General features: G+C 40.0%; 1 protein-coding gene across 40 annotated transcripts in view; it reads left to right on the top strand.

The window, feature by feature from the left end:
- Nucleotides 1–24291, top strand: part of RPL38 (ribosomal protein L38) — a 265046-nt gene that overhangs the window by 204595 nt on the left and 36160 nt on the right. Inside the window, exon 1 of one of the 40 annotated variants that reach the window (XM_053454030.1) lies at nt 11122–11125. The exons of 36 other annotated variants lie outside the window; for them this stretch is intronic. The gene's annotated coding sequence lies outside the window, so the exon portion shown is untranslated. Of the gene's footprint in view, nt 1–11121; nt 11126–13958; nt 13964–14336; nt 14342–17185; nt 17190–24291 lie in introns of those variants that run through there. 3 more of the 40 variants (XM_053454044.1, XM_053454032.1, XM_053454035.1) reach the window with 3 other exon arrangements.

A 24291-nucleotide genomic window follows, 5' to 3' on the forward strand; every position in this document is an offset into this window, starting at 1 on the left:
AGACGTCCATTGCTTTCCTTCTCTTAAGATTTATCTCCCTGTCGTTCACACAGCCTCTTGGCTCTCAATCACTTAGAACAGAGAGTGAAGAGAGCTCTTTCATTTGGTACCTAATTAAACATCACCCTCTAGCTCCATACACTTAAGCCACTATAGTTTCTCCATTATTTATAAGCCAAAAGCGGAATGAATCATGAACCAACCGGGAGTGCAAAGGCGAGAAAGGTGACAAGGCAAGAGCACGATGCAATTAAAGGGTGCATTTTTTATAATAAATAGCAAAATGAAACAACTGGTAAATCTCAGATGACAACTCCTACAGTCATCAGCCAGCTTTTAACCATCTAAAGGCTGTTTGAGAACCATGAAAGCTATAGTTCAGCTACAGCTGGAGAGTTAGAGGATAAGAAGAAAGTTTAAAAGAACCATATGCTTGGAAGGGGCCTGATCTTTTTTTTGCACTTGCCATAATCTTTGTAACATCCTCACCATTCATTTTATGTGGGAGAAGGATTAAGATTATAATTAAATCCATCATTCATATTAGGCATATGCCCACTGAAATTGTTCTAGTAGGACACCATAAATATTGGATCACCCATGACTGCTTTCCAATATTTTTTAGGGCAACATACCTTTGAAGCGTATCATTACTATATCACAGCTAAAATCCAAGCTTGAGCACAGGTGACTTCATTCACAATCCTTTTACCTCCTGACTAGTCATCGGTTTTATGATGCCACCATTAGCGAATCGCTACAATAACCTGTCCTTGGATTCTCTCTATAGCCAATGGATTCTAATTCCATTAGAGTGTGTTTTCTTAGAGAAGGAGGGTGTAGGTTCACCCCCTGCCACCCATTCACACTTCCTAAACAACAGTTTGCTCAAATTGCTTAAAATAAAGTGCACCAACGCACCAATAGCTGGGATGAATCCTAGTACAACAGCGTGGCTTTCCACCATCAATACAATATTGGCTTCTACGAGGAGTTTAAAGGTTTTCATGTTGCTTTAAAGGCGATGTGCCAATAAATCCATGTGGGTCTTGCTGCACAATGTAATAGATTCTGGTAGGTGGGGGTATTAGAGGAAGAATTACTGAGAACCCATGAAAAAGCAGTAAATTATTCAAAATTGATACATCAGCTACAGAGAGCTGTTAATACAATGTAAAAACATTTCTTCGATCCATTGACTAAGCTTTTATCAGTGTCACAATGTATCATTCTGAATTTTTCCCTTTTCCCCAGTAGGTGGTGGTTGGTTTTAACCAGCAGTCTTTGTTGGCTGGCACAAGGGTTAAGTAGACATTTTTAACATTTCCTCCTGTATGAGTGCTTTGCTAATAGGGTCTTGTTAGATATTCTCTATAAATCAGTGTTTTCCCCGCTGAATAAAGCGGTGACGTGCTTCACGGCCCCGCAGGCTGCAATTTTCAATCAGCCACTTCTCAGCCAGAGTGAAAAATAAAAGATGCCGGCCCTCCCTTGGGGAGCCTCGCTCTGAGCTCGGGGGGTCCGGCGCAGAGATTGATGCTTTATTTCCTTCTTTGCTGACTGTTGTGTTACAGGCTTCACTTTAATTTCACAAAGCACAGGAACGCTGTACGATACAATGAAATACATGAATCACCTGTATGAGGGGTGACAGCCCAAATGGGATTAAAGAGATGCCTTGTAGTACGAGACATTCTAATCACCAGGAGCAAGCTGTGCTTTTCTACCCCACAGATTTCTTCTATTAAGCTATATGCTGGTTACGCTTACCTTGATTAAACATGAAATGGTTAAGCTTGTGAAATAGAGCTTGGACGGACTGGTTTCTGGGACTGTAGACAATGGTTGTAGGAACAGTATGAGGAGGAGGGGTTATTGGTATAAAAATGGGAGGGGGTTGTAATCTATAGGGGAGGGGTTATAAGAAGGAGTAGTTATATGTAAAGAAAGAGGAGGGGTTTATTAGCTATAGGGCCATAATTTTATTGGACTATTTGGCTTGGTCTTTCTTTCTCCATGTAAGGGTATCTCAGAGGCTGGTGAGAAGAGACCGTTTCATAAAATGTAGTCGACATGTGACAAGGACTTCTGAAGCGTCAGGGAAATACAGAGCTCCTAAGTGTCCCTGTTTAGGAAGGACGGACCCTCTAAAGCTATGTGTCCCTCTTTCATCCCCTAGTCCTTTTCTAGGACCTCAGAATGTTTGCTGGGTATGAGGGTATCACAGGGTTCTGCAGCCCTAAAAGCCACAATAATGTTAATAGGAACAGCAGAATATGGGTTAGAAATTACACTACTAGGCTATATATAAAGAGAATTGATGAAGCCTCCAAGACATATCTCCAACCAACCATCTACAGCAAAGTATCATTCTTTGCCCATTTGAAATGTTGGGAGGAATATACATTTGAAGCATCTTAAAAATTGCTCTGTTAGCATAACCACAATTGCTCTTTTAAATAGAGATATATATGTATATAAAAATGCATCATGCTGGGCCACCCTTCATGTTTCATTGTATTCAAGTTCAAAGGGTAGATCTATCCATCTTGATGTTTGTGAAGTCTGAGAACTGTCCAAAGTCCCCCTTTGACCTGGGACAACTAAAAAAAAAAAAAAAAAAATCCACCCCCGTAGGACCACATTAATAAATCAGAATGTCAGTGATGCATTTTTTTATAAGCATCTCTGGTTAAAGAGTCAAAGTCCCGTCTGTCTGTGTAAGTGCCGGAGAAGGAAGCAGCAGAATTTAGATTGTGGCCACATAGCTGTCACAGCCCCAGGCCACATCACACTGGATGTTCTTTCTCGGCTGACCTTTAGCCCGGGTGGACGTGTTATGTTTAAGCCTTCTGGGGACAGAGCCTCCTTCTTCGGTGAAAGTTACTTTTACACTCCATGCCATTGTCACATGTCATCGTCGTGCGTGACACTACCTGGACACGATCTTTAGGTGGCTGTTTCTAAATTCCCGCGTGCACCTGCAAAATATTCCGTCTAAAGCTGGCCAGCCGAACCGTCTCGCTGATTTTTATGGCCAATCTGCGTAGTCATTCTGACCACAACATAACGCTTTGTATTATACATAAATTTTCTTTATAACGTTTGCTTCCCTCATACATAACCTCAGTCTCTATTTCATTGTTGGCGGTTTTTATATTCAGGAACATTTTACGACTGTTGAAACATTTTATAATTCACCTTAGGTAGAACGTACAATGCAAATGCTAATAAAAAATTGAATATTTAGTGTTTTTAAAGCTCATACAAAAGACATTTTGTTTCGTTTTGTCCTTTCGATAAATGTAAGCCTAGTTTATGTCACTGTATATACATTCCTATACGGTAATACCATTAACACGTATACGTTTGCTATCTTTCTTATAACGTTTTGCACCCACTTTCTATTGCACACCCGATACACCTCTGCAGGGAAGCTGATCCATAACAATGAGTGTAGACTCCATGAAATATTTTAACCAGGCATTCCTCTTATTGTTCCCTCTGAGGTGAGCCCATTACAGTTTTAATGGTGCCATAAGATTCCGTCTTAGCATTAGGCTGACCCTTCTGGTTATATCTGGAAGTGTCTACTGGACCCTCTGCAATGTAAAGAAGGATCAAACAGGGCATGGCCTTTTAATTTGTAGCTTACAACAGCCCTGATTCGGCAAGACAATTCCTACAACCGGACTTGGTCTCGAGTGTCCACTTGATGCTCGTATACACGATTGGGCCATTTAGAGCGAGGAAGTCCCATCCGGAGGATCCGCAGGCCCTCTTGCTGTTCAGAATTGTTCATTGTTCATCGATTCATAATATCTTTTTTATTCCAGGTTCATTCAAATAATCACAGACCTCTGGCAGGATTGCGGCCCTCGAGAATCGAGTTTGTCAATCTTGCATTTCCATGCTGGAATATATGATTCCTCCAGCCTGAGAATGAATTAAATTAATTTTCGAAAAAGTAAAATAAAGTGTCCTGCATTACCTGCATGGGTTAACCCCGGTCAGCATTTGGGTAAAAATCCAAGCCAAGAGCCCAAATGCAAAACTCTAAAGCCCCGGAGAGCTTGGAAGTGGATCAATATTGATAGCGGCTCTCGCTGACCTCACACCTCCGTCCTGCCCTTATCTGCGCAGGCTTTGATTAAGCTAATTATAAATAACCTAGAGTGACAAATTCCTGGCGTTCGTTGGTTAAACCTGTGTAAGTACATCCTCACGCACATTCTGATGATATTTTCTCTCCTGCATGAATTATAGTTCAGTAGTATTATGTCCTAAAACAGCATCTGATTCAGACAGGGGCAGCTGAACAGTGCTATTTAAATGATTGCAGTATTAGACACATCATTCCCAGTAATGTATAAGGCCCAATCTTTCCACAGAAAAACAAATCCATAATTTTTCAGGGAATGCCTAATAGCCATGTGACACATAACTGATTGTGGCCGTTGAAACGTAAAGCTTCTTAGAAGTTCATGTTTTTTTGGGGTTTTTTTTATGTGATTCAGAGGAAAACAATTTAATAACAGATCTGCTAAGGTTTATTGGTTTCTCATAAGGGAGCAGCTGTACCTTTTCATAAAGCTGTCTGCAAATATTGGTTGACCATGGCATACCTAGAGCGGGAGATACAATTACAATTGAGATCTTGGTCTCAAGGAACTGGTGGCCCGCTCGTTTCTGTTGTGCAACAAGAAGAAACAAGAGAACGTAGATGTCACCCTTTTATTACATTTGACATCAGGGTTTGTGTCCTGAAAATCCATCTTCTCCTTAAAGAAACATATATTGGCGAGCCAGCCAAAGCACGCCATGCAAATTACAAATCTGCCACAAAGGGATTTTAGGAGCCAACCAAACCATATAATGCACCCCCCTGGTCTGCCAAGGACCCCTCTCTTTGAAAGCAATAGTATATATTGGCAAGCCAGCCAAACCATGTCATGGGCCTCACTGGACTGCCTCATGGACCCCCACTTTTTTTTAAACAGTACACCCCAAAAGGATTTCATTTATTCTACAATGGAACTAACATAAAGTAAATTATTTAATTCTCTCTGTGGAGTTATGGGTTCACCTTTATTCATCTGTATGAACACATGTAATTGAATAATCAATTCACGGGTTTAGTGAAATAAGGTATTAACGAAGAAAATAATATTTTGTAGAAATAACTGATTCCTAAGCCACATCACAACCACTATCATATTATTCATCCGAACAAAAATGCATTTCAGCATACTCATAACAACAATCAAAATAAAATAAAACATTTTACCCCCGGCAGCGAAAAAGAGCGACAAATTACTCCACAATGCAATAGCGGGCGATTAAGTAATAAAAGGATTATAGGTATAAGCCAGCGGTCATTTTTTTTTTTCTTCAAAAACCACTATTTACTAGAGAAATAAATATACGGTATATAACAAAGGGAACCTATCATGGGAAATGTGAATGTGTATCAGTGATGATATGTAGTTTGGTGATATAGGAAATATAAGTGCATACTTATTTTTTTATAGGTTTTATTGACCTGTAATTTCATCATGCTGGGAGCCATTTTGTCTCAGTAAGAGCCACCTCTTCCTCTCCTCTGTGAAAGCGCCACACTTAGGTCTAGCTTGGCATTTTTTGCTTTTAAATATGATTTTTTTTATAAAATATTGATAGGAAAACATTTTTAAGCAAGAATGCTCCTGACATGATTTAATCCCTTCTGAATTTACCGCAGTCGCAGGGCCATCTTTAGGCACTAGGCCTAAGGGCAGCTTTCTGTGGTTGTAGCGACTTTGGGATTGCAACGAGGAAGAGTGGTAGTTAAAGAGATAAAGTTAACAGTAAATGAAAGCAATGGCTTTCTATTACCCTAATCTCAGCGGTGTCTCGCCATAAAGTTTTTAGCGAATATTTTCAGGCAGAATGAGTGCAATGCAATATTTTGCTTATCTGATCTTATGGCTATTATCTGTGTCTCCACTACAAGGACGTTCTGCTATATTTTGCCCTTTAAAAATCGATGTGTCCTAGCGGTAGTTAACCCTTCCTCTGCTGCTTGGACAGGTAGAGTTGTGATTCATGGACGGGATCCCGGTTGCTGTTCCATGATCCTTTGACCTTTGGCTCGTCAAGCGGGCCGGCAGCTGAAACGCCAAAAGGCTTCTGATATCAGATCATTATCAGGCTCTTGTCTTCAGATCTCTCCTTGGAGAACGTTGACTTTGTACGCAGCCAGTGCTGTTTAAAGCAGGGTAATTCACAGTGTGGCCGAAAGGCAGGCCTGCTGAGCATTTTCCTTTTGTGATGTGCGCTGTGTGTTTTGCAGTCGGCAGGAGGAATCTTGCCTCAAATTTGTATCAATTGCCTTCCATATGTCCAGCCTTTTAATGCACAAAAAAGGTAATTTCTGATAAAGAAAAGTCTTAACCATCTTTCATGCTTCTTCTTTCCCACAGAGCTACCAATCTGCTCCATAATGGTAAAAGCAGTGCAATCTCCATAGCAACCATTTGAATGTATCTGACGATTGTTCTCCCTTTAATGCTTTGCAACAGACTTGATCTTTATGCATTAAATCAAGAGGCATTTCTTGGCTGGAAACCCATGAGCCCCCACAGGGTAGTGCCCCAGACACCCTCCACGCTGTGTGCCAGTATATGATATCATATCCCACAGTGCTGCATGTGCGACATGGAGTACATTTCTAAGGAGCCCGTGCTGGCCAATCACAGTGCTTCATAGTAGATACAGTAAGATCACTGATCTTCCCAACTGACCCTATTTATCAATAGGGCAGCCTCTTGGAATTGCCACCCCATGCCTAGAGTCTAAGCCCAGTAGCCCCTATTATGATGCTACATAGAGGTGTACCTAAACGTGCAGCAGTGGAAATGTTATAATAACTTATTATTATATATTAACCCCTTCTTTCATTTGATCCATTGCTCCACATTCAACTTGCTACCTACAGCCTTTCCTCTTCTTCTTATCATCCCTTACACAATTAATTGTAAGCCTTTAAACACTTTAAATCACTTCTCCAATTGTCCGGTATAAGTCGTTCTTTAATATGCTCCTATAACATTTCTCAGTAATCCTCCTGTTGTTACATACACTTCTCCCTTCTTCTTGTTTCAAACTCTTCTTGTTTTTTCACCGGAGTATATTCTTGCCCCCTGTCCCCCAGAGATTCCACTAAGATGTCAGAGTTCGATGTTTTGTGGTTTGCTTAAGAGAAAACTCTTTGCTGAAAAAAAACCTGCCAGATGTATAATCAAAAATCAATGTGAAAACAGGTGTAAACTGGAAAAAAAATATCTGAAATTTCTCTCCTACTGAGACCAGCACACCAATAGATTAAGGGGGGATCGATCAGGAGCCTCCAACTCTGCATCCTCACCTCTCAATGGTCCTTTGATGATTATCTGGCCTATATACAGTTTCTAAAGGGCAAATGCATGCTTTACAAACCGAGAAATGTATTGATATTATAATAACATTATTATAAAATACATAAAATAATATATTTACACTACTTACCTAATCTATACAGTGCCTTGTAGCTTTTAGCATTGTTGTATATTTATTAAAATTATCTATAGTGGATGTTTTTTCTTTAAAAAGTATAATTGTTGAGAAATATATGGTTTCCCACTTAAGCACGTTCTGCACGTCAATGAAATGCGATGGCAAACTCGCAGCTTCCACCAAGTGTGAGGCACAACTCAATGGGACGGTAATCCTGCAAAGTGATATAGATGGCTGCTACCACTGGAAAATATTCATGGTGCATCTTTAATACCTGCAAACAGATTATTTTGAACAGAGAATAAGGGGGAAAACTAGTGCCAGCTAGTAAAATACTTTATTATGAAGGGTAATATTCATCTCCTGCCAATCATTTTTGAGGATCCATTTAGTCTTCGCATAACATCCTCTTTTTCATGTTTTTGGCCTCAAATATAGCAACTGGCGTGGAGAATAAGGTGCACTGAATGCTCACTCAGTTTCAGCTGCTCTATTATGAATGATTTTATTCATTAAACTGCTCCGCATCATTTCATTAACTACTGTTGGTAACTGTGATACACGGTATAACCCAATTGTTATTACACAGGGAAATTCACGGAATAGATTCTGCATTATGTCAGAAAGCACAACGTCTTTTGTCATGAAAAGCTGTAGAGATATAGCATAGTATTCTCTGATGCACCAATTTACACATTTTGATAAAAGACTAGTGTATGTAAATGTGAGTGTAGCACCATCAATAGTTTATTCTGCATTAGTCATCACGTTGCAATCCCCCATATGGTAATTAGGGTTCTTTATTTAGTATCCATGTTGATCAGGGAAAAAAGCTGGGCTACAATGTATCCTTCAAGGAAGAATTTAAAAGCTGGAGGTATAATAATGCATTCCAAAGTGAGGTGAGGTCAGAGAAGAAACTTTGTTGCGATGGATGTGGATGCCTTTAGCATTCATGGATGGAAAGTACGTACCTGCCATATTCTAGATGAGTATCTAAGTTGTCAACCTTGGTTGAGTTGGTTTTATCAAAACGAGTTTGCTACCCATTGCCGGCTTTTGAGGAAACATTAACCTTCTTATTAGGGAGCATAATGTGACTGTAGCCAGAAGGGCAAAGGTACAATTTTTTATTATTGGTTTTCAAGGTTCTACTGACTAGAAACCAGTCAAGAAACTAGTCAAGAAGGTTCTGTTGCAATGCTTAATATCCATCTACTCCCTGTAGAAAAACTGCTCTTATGTTTGCTCCAAGCCCTTCATCTAAATTTCCCAGAGAAATGCAATGTAGACAGCTTGGCAAGGGTTAAGGATCTCTTGCTGCTCCTTGTTACCCTCAAGCTCTGTTCCTGCATGTCAAATTTTTGATCCATTATTTTTTATACATTTTTGTTTGTTTCCTTTTTTTTTTCTTTTCATCGTGTTGTTTTCCCTTGCCGAGCAGCGTGAAAATTGGTGTGAAATAGTAAGAAAAAAGGAAAGAAGAGAAAGCAGAAGCAGAATATGAAGATTCTAAATTCCCTCCAGGATAGACTGAAAGGATGCTATTTAACTTCTTACAGTCTGGATTATCTGTGCAAGAACTTTGACGTTATCAGAAGGTTCCTGAGTTATTCTATGTTTATTTTATAAGTACGAGGGCCTCGGTGATGTCACCCGTCTCCCCACCTTTACATTCATCCTTATCCTACAGGACGATTAACCCGACAACCTACAGTACTGCTCAGGGGTGGACTGGCAATTTAAATTGTTGCTCAACCGTGTGTATCCACCCCCCAGCCTCTCATTTAAGGACATGCCCTGTGAGTGTCAGTAAAGGTAAAGGAAATTGCCAAGTTTGCAGATGGATAGTCTAGGCCTGGTACCGCTACATTGTAGTCAACTGTCACAATTTCTTCCGGACAGTCCTGACCGGGTGTATTCAGCTGAGTTTACTGCCTCCGATGACTTGTTACATCGTTGTTTTCTGATTGCTAGAGTACTACAGCTACAAGAATTATAGTTTCATGTTTGCTTGTAGAACATCCAGCTCTTTTACATCGTAAAAAAAGTGTAAGGGGGGCAATAATTTGTTACTTGGCATAGGGTCCATGGAATCTTAACCATACACCCTCACCTCAATTGTTTCTCTTGATGTCATACTTGGTTTCCAATTCCACATGAGATTTTAGGTTTTCTTCAGCACCGGCCTGGCCTCCGATGTTGTGATGTGACATTACATCATCTGCAAAAAAAACAATCTGTCTCCCCCCCTACCTCGCTCCACCTCCCACCCCCTGTTTTTCTCACCCTTATACCCTTTGATCTTCTGTTCTGCTCAATGTTGTGTTCATAGAAAATCAACCTATTTTTTTCCCTGAACCCTGATCAAAGCCAGTGCAGAACGTGCCACTTGGTGCTGTGTGCTATTGATGTGCGAGCTCCGGGCTCTGCGCTTGTTGCGTTATGAGAAGGCGGTAATAGTTTCAGTTTTGCTCTGGGGGGGGGATGGGATTGTACAGATTAGCTGCTTCAAAGCTTTCAACTCACTATTAAAACATATAGTATTTTGTAAGGAGCATGGATAGTTTAGTGCTGTACATCTGACCCTGAATCCTTTATGTTCTTCTTGTCTCAGAACTACATTCAAGGTCCTCTTCCTTAATACGTATGAAATATGAGATACTATAAGTGTATTCCCTGCTCTGTCTTTTATAGAGCTTTATAACTACTCACAGATAAACGTACTAGAAAATCATTATGTCTAAAACCAAGTATGAGTCCCCGAGTCATATTTTTGGCTCTTGGTTCGACCGTCTGTGCAGAGATCTGAAGGCGATAGGGGTTACCGATTGGTGGTCTAGCTGGGGCAAGAACATCAGTCATTCCATCACTATATTATCTATATATTATCTCCTGCCATGTTATACAGTACAGGGCTATGACATCATAACCTGGCTCTCTGAGTCCATAACACAGTGCAGACCTGCACAAAGGAGGGACAATAGACCAAAGTCAACCTCCAGCCCATGAACAAATGGGACGGGAGAGTGAGCTGAGGTAAAGGAACTCAAAGTTCCACCACCACCTAGCTATACTATTGTAGCACTATGAGATTTCTAGGAAGACAACATTTCTAATATTTAATTTATTATTAAATTACAAGAATCACAAAAATGGCTAAAAGAAATTCTAAAGTAAAAAAATATGGAAGACATTTCTTCTGCTTAATTGGTATAAGAGCTACAGGCTCATAGTTCACATAAACCCTTCTGTATTTCCCTTCTGTAAGTATTTCTTGCTGAATACATTCTTACTTAGCATTCTCTTACCGTGAGACACATTAAAACATTATTTGATTTCCTGCCTATTTTTTTCTTTTTTGATCCAACAAGAATACAGAGCATAGATTGTTCTACATAAATCTATGCTTTTACCACCCAATGTTTTTGGGCAGTATTCCTAGTCTGAAAAACAAATTCCTAATCAATGAGGCTACCTGTTTGATGTTTCCATTAAGGTTCTTCAGATAAACTGTCCATCTGGCTTCCTCCAATATTCCTCCAATCATTACAGCGAGGAAGGTCTTTTAAATTATATCAGAGCAGGTCGGTGACCCTTGTTTTTTACTACATGGGAGAAAAAAGTAACAGTTGAAAAACTTTTTTCATAAGGGGTTGTCTAAGCCCTGTGTCCATGATCAGAGCCGGCCTTAGGCGTTGTGGCGCCCTGTGCGGACTACTCCTCTGGCGCCCCCCCTCACTGCCCCCCCTCACTACCCCCCCTCTCTGCCCCCCCCTCACTACCCCCTCTCTCTGCCCCTTCAAACTACCCGCCCTCTCTGCCCCTTTAAACTACCCCCCCTCAAACTACCCCTCCCCTCTACTCCTTCAAACTACCCCTCCCCTCTGCCCCTTCAAACTACCCCTCCCCTCTGCCCCTTCAAACTACCCCCCCCTCTGCCCCTTCAAACTACCCCCCCTCTGCCCCTTCAAACTACCCCCCCCTCTGCCCCTTCAAACTACCCCCCCCCACTTACCTTGTTGCCGGAGTCCTGCGGTAAGAGCGGGAGGCATCCGTCTTCTCGCTCTGCCGGCATTTCATGTTGAGCGCCGGTATAGTCCGGCGCTCAACATGAGATGCTGGTCACGGAGAGTAAGGGGCGCCGAGCGGTTGCCGAGAACTTCACGAGCAACCGCTCGGCGCCCCTGACCGGGACTTAGATTAAAGCATCGTTTTTTTTTTTTAAACTTTATTTAACATCAATGATGTTAAATAAAGTTTTAAAAAAAAACAAAAAAAAAAAACGATGCTTTAATCTAAGTCCCGGTCAGGCGCCCCTGCAACCATGGCGCCCTGTGCGGTCGCACAGGTCGCACACCCCTAAGGCCGGCCCTGTCCATGATACATAAGTGATGTCACAAACCATGTAGTGTTACAAAGGTATTGGACAGCACAGGTCCCCCCAGTCAATCCAGGCTGGAGGGTGGAGGGGTACTGGTTGCTTTTTGATTAGAAAATGAAAACTGAGATCTCCACGTCCCACATCTGGAAGCAAAGAAACACACATTGTTATCGATTGATTCAGGGAACCTTTTTAAGGAAGGTTGAGAAGAAGCAAGAGGACAGGACCGGAAACTGATTAAATAATTCTAATTGTAACACAACTGATGATGACTTTAGATACCTTGTGATCAGAAGTCTCTTATTTATTAAGATTTGAAAAGAGCTGTGAAGGAGACAAACCTTCATTAAAGTAGTCTTAATGGAGACTAATTAACTACCAACAGGGCATCGTTAGCACTGGCAGGACTGTCTCTGTTTAAAAAGTACTGTTGGCAACTATGTCTGTCAATATGAAATACACAGTCTCCATGAAATCCAGAATTTCTCCCCTCGATCATCAGCTGCTTAGCATCTACTTTATCCTCGTAATGATGGAGAACATTGAATCGTAACACCCCCAGCTGCTGGAGCCTCCCTGCCGCACACACAAACCACAAACTGGAATTCCTGACAGTCCTGATATAGACCCAGAAACGTATATAATAACCGGCCAGAAAGCACTATATAATGGCAGCTAGATGTAAATACACAGATTAGTTCTTTTTCTAACAACGTGATTCTGTGCAAATGGCTTTTGAATATAGACTGTGCAGCCTGACCTGCCGGGAAATACAATGGGAGTGAGTCACCCCTCGCTGCGGCACCTGCCAAATCGGCAGTAATGCTATATTTCATTGTAGTTTCCTTTATACCCCTCTTTATGATGGACAGTCCCTTTTTTGGAGCCCAAACCCCCTCAACGGAAAAGGGGAGCGCAAAACCTAAAAAGCATAAAATACCTAAAAATTCAGATTCCTAGGTCGCTGCTATATTTATTGCCGCTTGTACTGATTGGATATTCCTGACCAGCGTTTATGTGCCATTTAGCAACAGTCACGTCCAATGTCACAGCAGATTAACCCTTCATTGGGTACGCATGCACGGCGCCTATTTTACAGTCTGCATGGGTGCAGCGGCCAGGCCTTAGGTTAAGTGGGACATAACGTGATGCCAGCGCTTAACATGAACAGTGTGTGACATCACAGAGGAATCTCCAATAAACTGCTTTTTGTTTCATTTTACTTTCATTATGTGTTATTTGTGTTGATGCGGAAAAAGAGTTAGGTGCAAGAAAAGAGGAGCTCTATTTATGTACGTGATCCAGGGCCCCCGAGCTCCATAATCTGACCTGGACCATTAGCATTTATTATTTTTTAATAATTTGCACGTTTATATTTCTAACCTCCATTGAGACATAATATATATATAACATCCAGAGAAGCAGCTGTCCCAGGCCACACAAGGTGATGGGTGCACTGTAGCCCCCGTCTGGGAAGCCCCTCTGGACTCCTGACCCAGGAATAAAGAACCCTAATTACGAGTCTCAGGAATCACGTATTAGGACCTTCTCAGAAATCATGTATTATGCCCATGAAATTTTACTAAAATGTCATCACAGGTACCCAAAGGGCCTATAATGCCCTAATTAACTCTTTATTTCCTCTTTCTAAACCCACAGCTATGGACGGTATTACAGAATGCGCTAATACTGTTACATACGAAGGAGAGTCTTACAATTTCATTACGAGCGCGTTACGCTTTTCCGCCTTCTTGCATTATAGACTTATAAAATGCTTAAGTCTATATAGGCATTTATACATATAAAGATAAACGTGTTTCTTTATACATACACAATAGAACTCTGTGCATAAGAACATCTTGCGATGGAGGATGAAAGCCGGTCCCTGCGAGTTAATCTAACGGACGAATCCCAAATCCGATTCTCTCTGCTCGCTTACAGCTCTGCGTCCTGTTGGGGATAACCGTAATCCCGTTAGTTTTCTCTTGCAAGCAGGATCTCATTTCAGAATTTGCTTTCCGACCCGCTACGGAGTTAAAGCGGCGGACAAGCAGCCCTGGAAATGGGAATTATAGACTAGGCGAGCGTTCCTTAACTAGCACCCCTATCCCATCGGTAATAAGGGTCTGGCAGCAAATATATCAGTATTAAGCATTGTATATGTTTAGTAGAGTGATTCATGGACCAGTCATATGGACAGAGCTCCATACAGAAGACTACTCTTTGCTATAGAAGTGATTATCTGTAGAGTAATATATAGTTAAACTACATATTTACATACATGTCATATATGAGTAGAGAGTATATATATTAGTACAGTGAATGTCAAGGTTATAGCAGGATGTTCCGAGTATAGAACACAAAGAAGAAGACAAATGATGGGCATCCAGGATTATTCATGCATTGTAACTATAAAGCAGTCGGAGAAAGAGACGGGCACACGTATGACCGTTCTGATTGCTGCCCTTAAGCACAGCAACGTGTGAACGATGGCCTGTTGATTGTTGACCGCAGGCTCGAAAGACCCCCTGTGTGTCTAATTCTTACTAAGCACTAATGAGGTGTATCTAGCTTGCCCGTCTCCCAATCAAACGTAACAGCCAAGTGTTACTGTCTAATCTACGAACCAACTAATGATCTCTGACAATTCTACCTGGTAAAAACATCTAGACTCACGCACGATGCTGGTACCACCGACTCGTGATCCTTGTTATCCATGAAAAGCACATTTTCCAGTATTGTATTGTACATTATATTGTACAGGGCTACTGAACTTGTTACCACCATATGATGAAGTGAGCATCCTTACTGATGTCCCACTAGATGACTGTATATTACATCAGATTTTAAAGGTGCCAATAACCTTTGGTTATGCAGATTAAGTATCTAGTGAAGGGGGCTCACTCCAGCAGTCCACCAGAGAAGCTGTAATGAGGTCTTAGGCTAATTTTAACCGATACATTTCCAAATATTATGGTTAAAAAAATGCAAAGGTTATCTTTTTCCTTTCTGAAATAATTTCCCATTTTCCTCTTATAAATCAGATGGCAGACATGGTGAGAAGCGGTTCACTTTCCCTAGAAAATATGTGCTTTGCTCCTTTTCATCCCCAAACTTCCATAAAAAACCCCAAAACATCTCAAGTCTCAACAAAGATCCTGGAGAATCCTCTTTTTGTAGAATTACTATACATTTTGTATTAACTAATAAAATTTGATAGGTATCCCAGCACACCCACTTGCGATCCCGCGTGTTCCTGAGTTTTTGCATCTTTTATTATTCCAAGCATGCATATTAACAGCAAAGCCTAAGGCCATCCAATTCTGAATTGTGTACAAGATAATTGTTCCAAACGGTGATGTATGAATGGAGCTAAATGGGAGGAAAAGGTTAGGTTCAGCGTAATATTTTCCCAACTGAACTTGCTGGGATTTCATAAAACTTTGTGAATCCAACCTGCCGGGTGGGTATTAGTCACATAGACATAGACTCATGGACATAGTGTCCAAGACATTTAATTTTGCAGAAAAAAAAGATATATTATTTGTCAGTGCAGACGCCCCATACTTGTATCCATCTGATTTCTCACTTAATAAATTGCAAATATTAGGAAGATATGACAAACGGTCCGTAAAGAATAAAGACAAGGTTAAGGACCATTGGTAATCTATTTTTTTGAGGGGTATAGAGTATAGCAGAATAGAAGAATTTAGGAAAATACATTAAAAAAATTCTAGTTATCTGTATTGACATTGTGATGATTAGTTATTAATCTAATAAAAAGCGAATGCAATATAACTAAGTAAAAACGAAGTTTTTTTGCCCATGATAGTGCCCCGTTTTAATGGTCTTCTTAAGGTTTTAGGGAAACGACTGCGTTTTATATGTTTTTCCACTTGGGTTATATCTTTTTAATGGGATAAATGAGGAGGGAAAGGAGCTTTGTCAGGTTTTGAAACCACATCAGCTCTTTTGGATGTAGAAAATTTCCTGGGGAAAAACACAATAGCGCCGGGTAATTGTTTTGGAACGGTTAGACGTGTTATGTTTGGTCTTCCTTTCTTGATCTCTCCCCGGAGGCCCATTATGGTAATTTTTCCCTTCTATAACTGGCAAATTGCATAACGAGCCGGATGATAAAGTAGAGAGTAAGGCAGAAATTTGCATTTTAATACATCTGTCTAAATCATTTGTAGACATTGGGGTAGAATGAGGAGATACCCAAAAAAGAATGTACATATATTTATATTAACCGACCCATAATGTTATACAATACAGTACCAGAGATGCAGTGATGCCTCCTGAGATAATAAGGTCTAAATAACCCTAAAAGTTGAACACAGTTATCTTCAAGCTTGATTGGATTAGGTCCCCAAGAGAAGACTGTAAGGTCCTAGTTTGATGCTCATTGTGAGGTTTAAGAAGAATAGCCTTGTTGTCGCTGAGCAAGACCAACTGTTATCGGTCTTCAGTGGTCATCATCTTGAGTCAACAATGAAAAACCAAAGGTTCATATGAACTGTAGCCCAGCAACATGTGATAAACTATTGGGTGGTTGCAATTTTCATAAGGGGGATGAAGAAGAATAATCTAGTTTCGACAAGGATAAAGTTGTATTGTTCCAAAAGAAGATGGAAGGTCAACATAGAAAGACATAGAGTCACATAAGCGTTGAAGACCTGTGAAGTCTCTTCTTTGACTAAAGACTCCATGTATTTGAGTACAAAGGCTTAGTAAAAATGACATTATGGAGAGCAGCACCCTGCCCCCCCATAAGGTTTGATCGATATTAGCCTTCCTTCCCCCGTTCATGCATAGGCAGTCAAAATCACGGGACAGGCTGGCATATGAACCATAAGGCAGAAGCCAAAAGGTTTTTGTGTGACAAATTTGTTTTTTGGGCTGCCTGATGTATTGTTGTTGGCCCTTAAGCCACATGAAGTTTGTCAGCAGTGGCATATTGTGGCAGAATAGGGTGGCCACTGGATCATGAAACAAATACAACGATCTTCAGATCAAAGCTCACATATATTTTATCTTCATACTAGCTACAAGGATCTCACTCTTCTACGGAAAGGCTATTCTAGCTACCTGCCAAACATTCCAAAATTACAAAATTGTATCTATTTATTTTACCATTCTTTCACAAATTAGCTTCTCAGCACAATTCCTTCCTTTGTCACTTATGACTCTTTTTCAGAAAAATGCTATATTTTCAACACCTCTTGTGCAAGTGCAGACTGACACTAATGCATCCGTGGAACTGCGGCGGCCATAATCCAAAATGGCTCAAAAGCAGCCGTGGGACTATTTTTTTGTAAATTTGCAGTTCCATTATCCACATTATTAGTCCATTACCAATCTCGGTCTGCGCTCATAATTGCACAACATTACGTGCTGACATAACACAGCACGGTAGGCAATTAGAAAATAGAATTTGCAACTCGGTATCAAGGTGTCTCGAAGGTGAACAAAACACATATTAAATAATAGTAAATTGCAGAACGCAGTCAGAACAGAATGTTTCAGGAATATTGTCCCTGTGTCACATGTATCCCTCTAATTACCTACAAAAATAAGTGGCCTAGACAAAGAGATCTATCTTGTGTAAGATCCTAGTTCGATGTTTGTTTGAGGACATGTGAATGAAAACTGAAATTATCGCAAACAGCGCTTACAATTTTGTTGCCTTTGACAGCCTACTTTAGATTAATTGATCTTCAGAGTTTGTTGAATATGTACTATTAGAAATGTTTGTGCTAGCAGTTGAAATTGGATTCTTCATAAATCTCTCTGCAGTCATAATTCACCTTCTTGATTTTTATAGCGCATTGAAACATTGTATATCGTTAAGATGCCCCTCCCATTTGGTGGAAGCTGATTGGATCTCAGAGCCTTTGAAGGAGGAAGTGAAATTAGAAAGGGGTGATGCTGTTTTTTTTTGTCACAAGGGCCACAGACCTGATCTCTGCGGCGACAACGTAGTCCCTGATTTTTATAAAATAAAAAAAGCACAAGCGATGGGTAGTTTTGATCAATACGATTAATGAAGCTAAAAGCCGCGATGTAACCAGTGTACTTTAACAGCCACAAAGATGAGAGGGAAGGGGAGTTGAATATATTTAAAACCCTGCTTTTCCCTGCAGTGGGCGTTTTTTAACATCAAAAAGTCAGCTCAGCAGCATTTGTAACATTGTATCCCTCATTTTTAGATGTTTCTGTCCCCGTTTCGGGATAGATGTTGGTTTAATGGCACATCACTTTTGAAACCGCATTGGATCTCCAGCTTTATTTTCAAAAGCACCCATTTCTGCTGACACACGGGTCACTTTTGATCTATACCTTCAGCAGCTCAAGTATCGAGCCTCCCTCCCCAGCTTATCTTTAATTTCTAATGTTGAAAGGTGAACGTTTTTATTGTATAGGGTGAACATGTATTTTCTGTGTGTGTGTGTTTGAGGGCAAACTCTTGAACTTAATTTCGTGTTGAAAGGTAAAAATGCATGTAATCTAAAAACCAGACAAGACTGTTTTGAAGGAAGAGGCAGAGGATGGGGTATTGTGATAAATATAGAAGAACCAGAAATGCAGAAAATGCTAAAAAAGTTTTAAAATGAGGTTCTTATGAATCCTTAAAGTTTATTTTATATCTGTAGAGTCTACACTACCAATGGCTTCTGGTTTTCAGGTGCTCTAGAGACCAAACTATGTTCCGCCTGCCCCCTATCAAATCCCCAGTCGCTCATGCATTAGTAGGGTTATACACCATGGTTGCAGGTTAAGGTGGGCTTGATAACGTTTGGTTCAGGGGAAGAAAACCTCTATAACCCCTTTGTTTCATCAAGGCCAAAAAGGAAAGAGAAATGTTAGAACACGATGTTATAGTCTAGAACCAAAGGGTCAGTGGCTTAGATGTAATGTAAGGAAGTTTTACTTTAAACATGCATGGGGTAGGCATATAGCTTCTGAATCCAAGATGAGAACAAAGACTGGCTGAGGTTTGAGTCTTAATCATAAGATAAATGGGCAGACCAGATGGGGATGAATGGTTTTCACCTGCTGTTAAGTTCTTTAGTTCGATCTAAGTAAACTGGCTAACAGTCCCTCCTCCTGCATGTATATGGTTCGGTATTGCTACTTCTTTGGAGGCAGGTAGTGGGTCTGGCACCAACGGTTGGGTATTTAAAGAGAGTCAAATGGACTCCGTTACTCAAAATCCAAAAAGATGATCATCAAACAGTAATCAGAGGTTCTGAACCAATTCAGCCTACCTCATAGCAAAACATCTAGAGACATTGGCTACATAGATAGACAGATAGTTTCTTCCTTTAAAATGGGGTGTCAGGGTAGAAGGTTCTAACACGAAAGTGTTACATCTCCATGAGGTGGAAGAGTTTTCCAAAATCACTGTCCCTCTATTAAGAGATGCAGCTAATCAATACTTCAGCTGGATTCAATTTGTGAATGTGAAAAATAATTGCATGATTGCACATTATATTCTCTCACAAAAGCCATCCTCTCAGCTTGCTCTAGAATCAAGTGTTTGTTTACCAATCCCCTGTTTCCAACGGAATTGGATAATTAGTGTTGATTTGCTAAACAAATTATGTTGGTTTTTTTTCTCCCCTTTAATTTCCATTTGTACTCATAACAAGGTTCGTACAAATGGAGCGGTGTTCCCGACTGCCGGGTCTAACACAGATGTAATAATAAAAAGCGTTCAACCAAATGTTACTTTGTGTTCCATAATATGAGTTGTCAGACTGACAATGTTTCTTAATGTTATCCAATCAGTAGGAGAACCTACCCCACCTCCAAAGCCCAATGATGTGTTATACACATTTAGCATAGGAACAGCTTACGAGCGGAGGTGGTAGAGCCTAAGATAGTGATGGAATTTAAACATGCATGGGGTAGACATATGGCTTCTGAATCTAAGACGAGACCAAGTGATTAAGAGTCTTTACATCAGACTAGACGGGCAGAAGGGTTCTTATCTATCTTAAAATTCTATATTGTATATATAATACGATGATATATGATATATGATATGTTTTTGCCTTATTGGACGCTCAGTGACCTATAGTGGTTTTGTAGGGATTTGGCTTCATAGTCCCATACCCCTACGATAAAAAAATTGGTCAGATTCCCCAACCAGCGGGATCCAAAACTGCCATCAACTTTGACTTCTTCTTTGTGCATAACCCGCTAATGCGGAGCAATGAGAGGCGTTATGTTAAGCTATGGGTGATATTATTTTTAAAAGGTTTTATGCGGGAGGAATTCAAAGTTAAACGGGTATAATTAACAAATCATAAAACATTTATAAGGACCAATTATGTGGGCCCGCTTGAATAAGTTTATAACAATTGTTTGACATCAGAGCGATGTCATGGCATGGAAACATTAAAAGAATACGTTAGGTATCTTATCTTGTGTCTGTACAAAGTACTGGCCTGCCCGGAATGTTTACAATATAAGCCTTGTGGGCTCTCAGAACGTAGGAGCACACGTTCCTTCTGATATTCTGATCCCTGCCCGTGACACAAAGAACCCGCCACCCTTTACTAGCAAACAGCCGTATTGAAACGTCATATATTTATATATATTTGTGTATATATTCATATTTTTTACTGAAACTCTGTCCCCGTTATCTCTCGTGCTGGCTTTGAAATTGAAATAAGGGGATGCCCTGGAGCCGTATTTGAAAGACAGAGATAGGCCTCCTGCAATAAGCATCTCCTCTGACAGGTTGCTTGTGAAATCGAGCCAATTTTAGTCCATGACGGAAACGGCTTTTAATAACACTTTTCTCGACCCCCCAAGGCGACAAAATAGTGATACAGAACCATATTTAAAATGGTAATTTCGTTTAATAAGTTATTTGCTTGAGTTATATTTTCAAAGACCTAGTCTAAGGAAATTTAATCATCCGAGTGACATGAATTTAAGTCTTTTAAAATTCTAAAAGTGAAAAAAAATGGCCGCCTTTGTATTTCCGTTTTTTTCCCCCCTGATATTAAAACACAAAGCTTTATAGGGAGACAGATTCTACACAGAATACTAAACTAGGAGCCCCTCGTCCTGCACAAGCGGCTTGGGCTACAGAGGGAGAAAACCTTGGAACGTTGGAATGTTTCGCTAGAGCTCTGTCTCATTTTATATATGGGAACCAGGAGAGGAGGCGGAGTCAGCATTTTCTGGTTCGGGCCAGTCATTGGTTGGAAAAGGAGGTGGAGCCAGACAAGGAGAGTATATAGCCATGTGCAGAGAACAGAGGGCCTGGTAATTATTTACCATACACAGACCTTCCAAGGAAAACCATGTTAGTTTTATAATAGAACCTTCAATATTTCTACACAACCTTGTGGCCGGGTGCCAAATCTTTAATTTCACTAAGTGATAACAAGCAATATTTTTATATTTTAACAATAATTATGTATCATTTATTTATTAGGCCTAAATAATCATTTAGAGGCTACGATCCTACAGCCATCACTATCTTTTTACCTTTTTTTGTTACCCTTTTTTGGGCAATAGTATTCATTTAACCCAAGAGCATAATGAAACCTAACACACACCTGCATTGCAGTCCCTCCGACTTAGTGGGTTACAGATATAAAGCTTTCCTGAAACAACGGCGAAGATGAGAAAATTAATTACTTTGGCGCAGTCATGTGACAGGCGAGATAAGGTGCTACCCAACGAACAATATCCATTGCTAAGCCACGCAGGACAAAAATAACTTGTGATAAAACCACAGCAAAATCCATCTGGGACTCATTAATATGGGGTGAGAAATCCATAACTAATTAGTTCTCAATTAATTAGGATTGAGGAACAAACAGCCAGTGGATGTAGCTCAGATCTTTATATAACAGGACTGTTCCTGGAACACGAGACAAATCAGAAGAGGCTGTAGCTTCCAAAGCTTATGCAACACAATACCTCGCACGTTGATCCGTTAAAATGTATTTACAAAAAATCAATGTGAAGAACTCGCCACATTTTATTTTTCTACATCTTTCATTCTCATATGTGAATGATCACAAAGAACCTTTCCAGCAGACGTGATCTTCCAATGATTCAAGCAAAACACGGCAAGGAGTGATTTAAAGGCGAGAATGTGATCGATTCTGTGATTAATAAAACATGAACCTCATTATAAATATATACAAATATAAATAATATATAAAGATTGTCCGACAACATTTTCACTATTAAAGTGCTTATAGTGGCCAAAGCTAAGTTATGATGTCATATCCTGGGATGATTAAGGAACCATGAACAAAAACAAGACTCTGAAGCACTTTACGTTGTCCATGTACAAGACCACCGCCGACTGGTGGAGAGTCCCCCACACGGAAAGCCAGCTGCCCTCTAATGCGTCGTTTGTTAATGTGAAATTAATATTATATATTAATTATTAACAGTGCAATAGCGTCTTCTTTTTTAAGGTTGTGTCCCACTTTCTAGCTTCTAAAACACTTTTTAAAGGTATTGTGTGTTTGTCTGCTACAATTGTATCATTACAATTAGGAGACTATTAACAAAAATTCGAGCTGTGTCAGGTCCAATTATTATTTCTATTTTCTCATCTTTTCACAGAAATACGAGTTGAGTTGTTGGCAGTAGAGTTTAAAAAAAGAGCTTCAACGCAACAAAACCAACTCAACCCCCACTCCAAGTTTACCCTGCCATTAAACACAGTAGCACTGACAAACTCAACCAAAAACTCAACAACTACCCATTTGAGTAGCTCACACACTAACATGACAGACTTGACAATTGATTCACACAATCAACTAAATATAATTATTGGGTTTTATATGGGATAAAAGACAAGGTGCTTCACTATCTCATGAATTTTAGGTGAGTGACCTGAAAACTAAGGAGAAAGAGAATCACGTTCTAAAACAAATCAACCAATTTCCAAAAAAACAACAAAAGAAAAAAAAAATTGCTGTTTTTTTGGATCAGTATTTTAAGAATCTTGGATTCGTGTATGTGTCTGTAGCGATTCTCATTCTAGGATTGTTTCCCTAAATAGAATCTATTGACAACATAAATACATATTCAGTTTGGATTTGTAGGAACTTTCATTCTAGTAGGAGAGAGGAATTATCGATAGGAAATTTAAGCTTTTTATTGATTTCCTTATACTGATAATAAACAACATTACAGTGGAGATCGAATATACAAAAAAAAGAGACTGGAGCCATTTCTTCAATTTCCCGGTCAAATTGAACATTGACATATTAAGCAACAGCTATTTTGTGATTAACATTCATGTTTATATAAAACCTGTTTGGCCCAATATCAAGATCTTAGGTAGAATGAATTTACTGAATCGTTTACTCAGATGATTTTTTAGGTCTTGTTTATGTAAAGGAGAATTGAACTATAGAGTTCAGGGGTGTATGAATTTGACGATATGTGATGTCATCAAACATTACCCTAACTCCGTCACCTGGAAAGGGGAAAGGGAGGACACAGGTCTCTTTCAACGTATCTGGACATCAGAATATATGGTGTAGCGCTAGATGGCTTTTAGTGACTTGGGGACCAGTTTCCGGTCTCTCTTTAAATCTCCCAATCTAACCAAGTCAGCTGACCTATATAGTCCTTCCACCTGAATTAAACTATAACAAAGTTCAGCCTCAAACGTATTTACTGGAGCCACCAGAATATTCAGTCTCATTCCCCAACTGTGTAGAGCAGGGGTTCTCAAACTGCGGCCCTCCAGCTGCTGCAGGACTACATCTCCTATACTCCTCAGCCAGCCCCTTAGCTGAAAGAGCATTATGGGAGGTGTAGTCCTGCAGCAGCTGGAGGGCCACAGTTTGAGAACCCCTGGTGTAGAGTTTCAGAGAAATGCACAAGTATCCTATCATGGGCTGTTCTTGTGAGTATGTGTCACCACTAGAATAGTGAAGGGCTGCAGAGCCACAGAACACAACGATAGACCAGTGGCTACCATAATGTGTCTGGCGCATTGGCAGCCGCAAGAAACTGGTTCAGGCCACAGAATAAAATGACCACCCGAGGACCACTGACCAATATCAGCTCCCATTGATTTACAAAGAAGCTTGTTGAGTGGTTTCCACCTACGTAGCTCAACAAACATGAACAAACAGTTCATGTTTGTGTAGAAATGGGTAACTTACTCTGACAAATGCACTCCAGGGGTTGTATAAAACCAAGAAATCAAAATTCAATTAGTCAGTAAGGATATGTGCGCTCATTGAATTAAATCTCATTACAAATATAATTAACTTCATTTACTATAAACTACAGAATAGTTTTCGGAAATGTTAATAAATATGGCTTTTATTATAAAACAAAGGAGTTTTTGGATTACAGGTCCACTTTAG

The sequence above is a fragment of the Spea bombifrons genome, chromosome 13 (genome assembly GCF_027358695.1).
Source record: "Spea bombifrons isolate aSpeBom1 chromosome 13, aSpeBom1.2.pri, whole genome shotgun sequence".
Taxonomy (NCBI): domain Eukaryota; kingdom Metazoa; phylum Chordata; class Amphibia; order Anura; family Pelobatidae; genus Spea; species Spea bombifrons.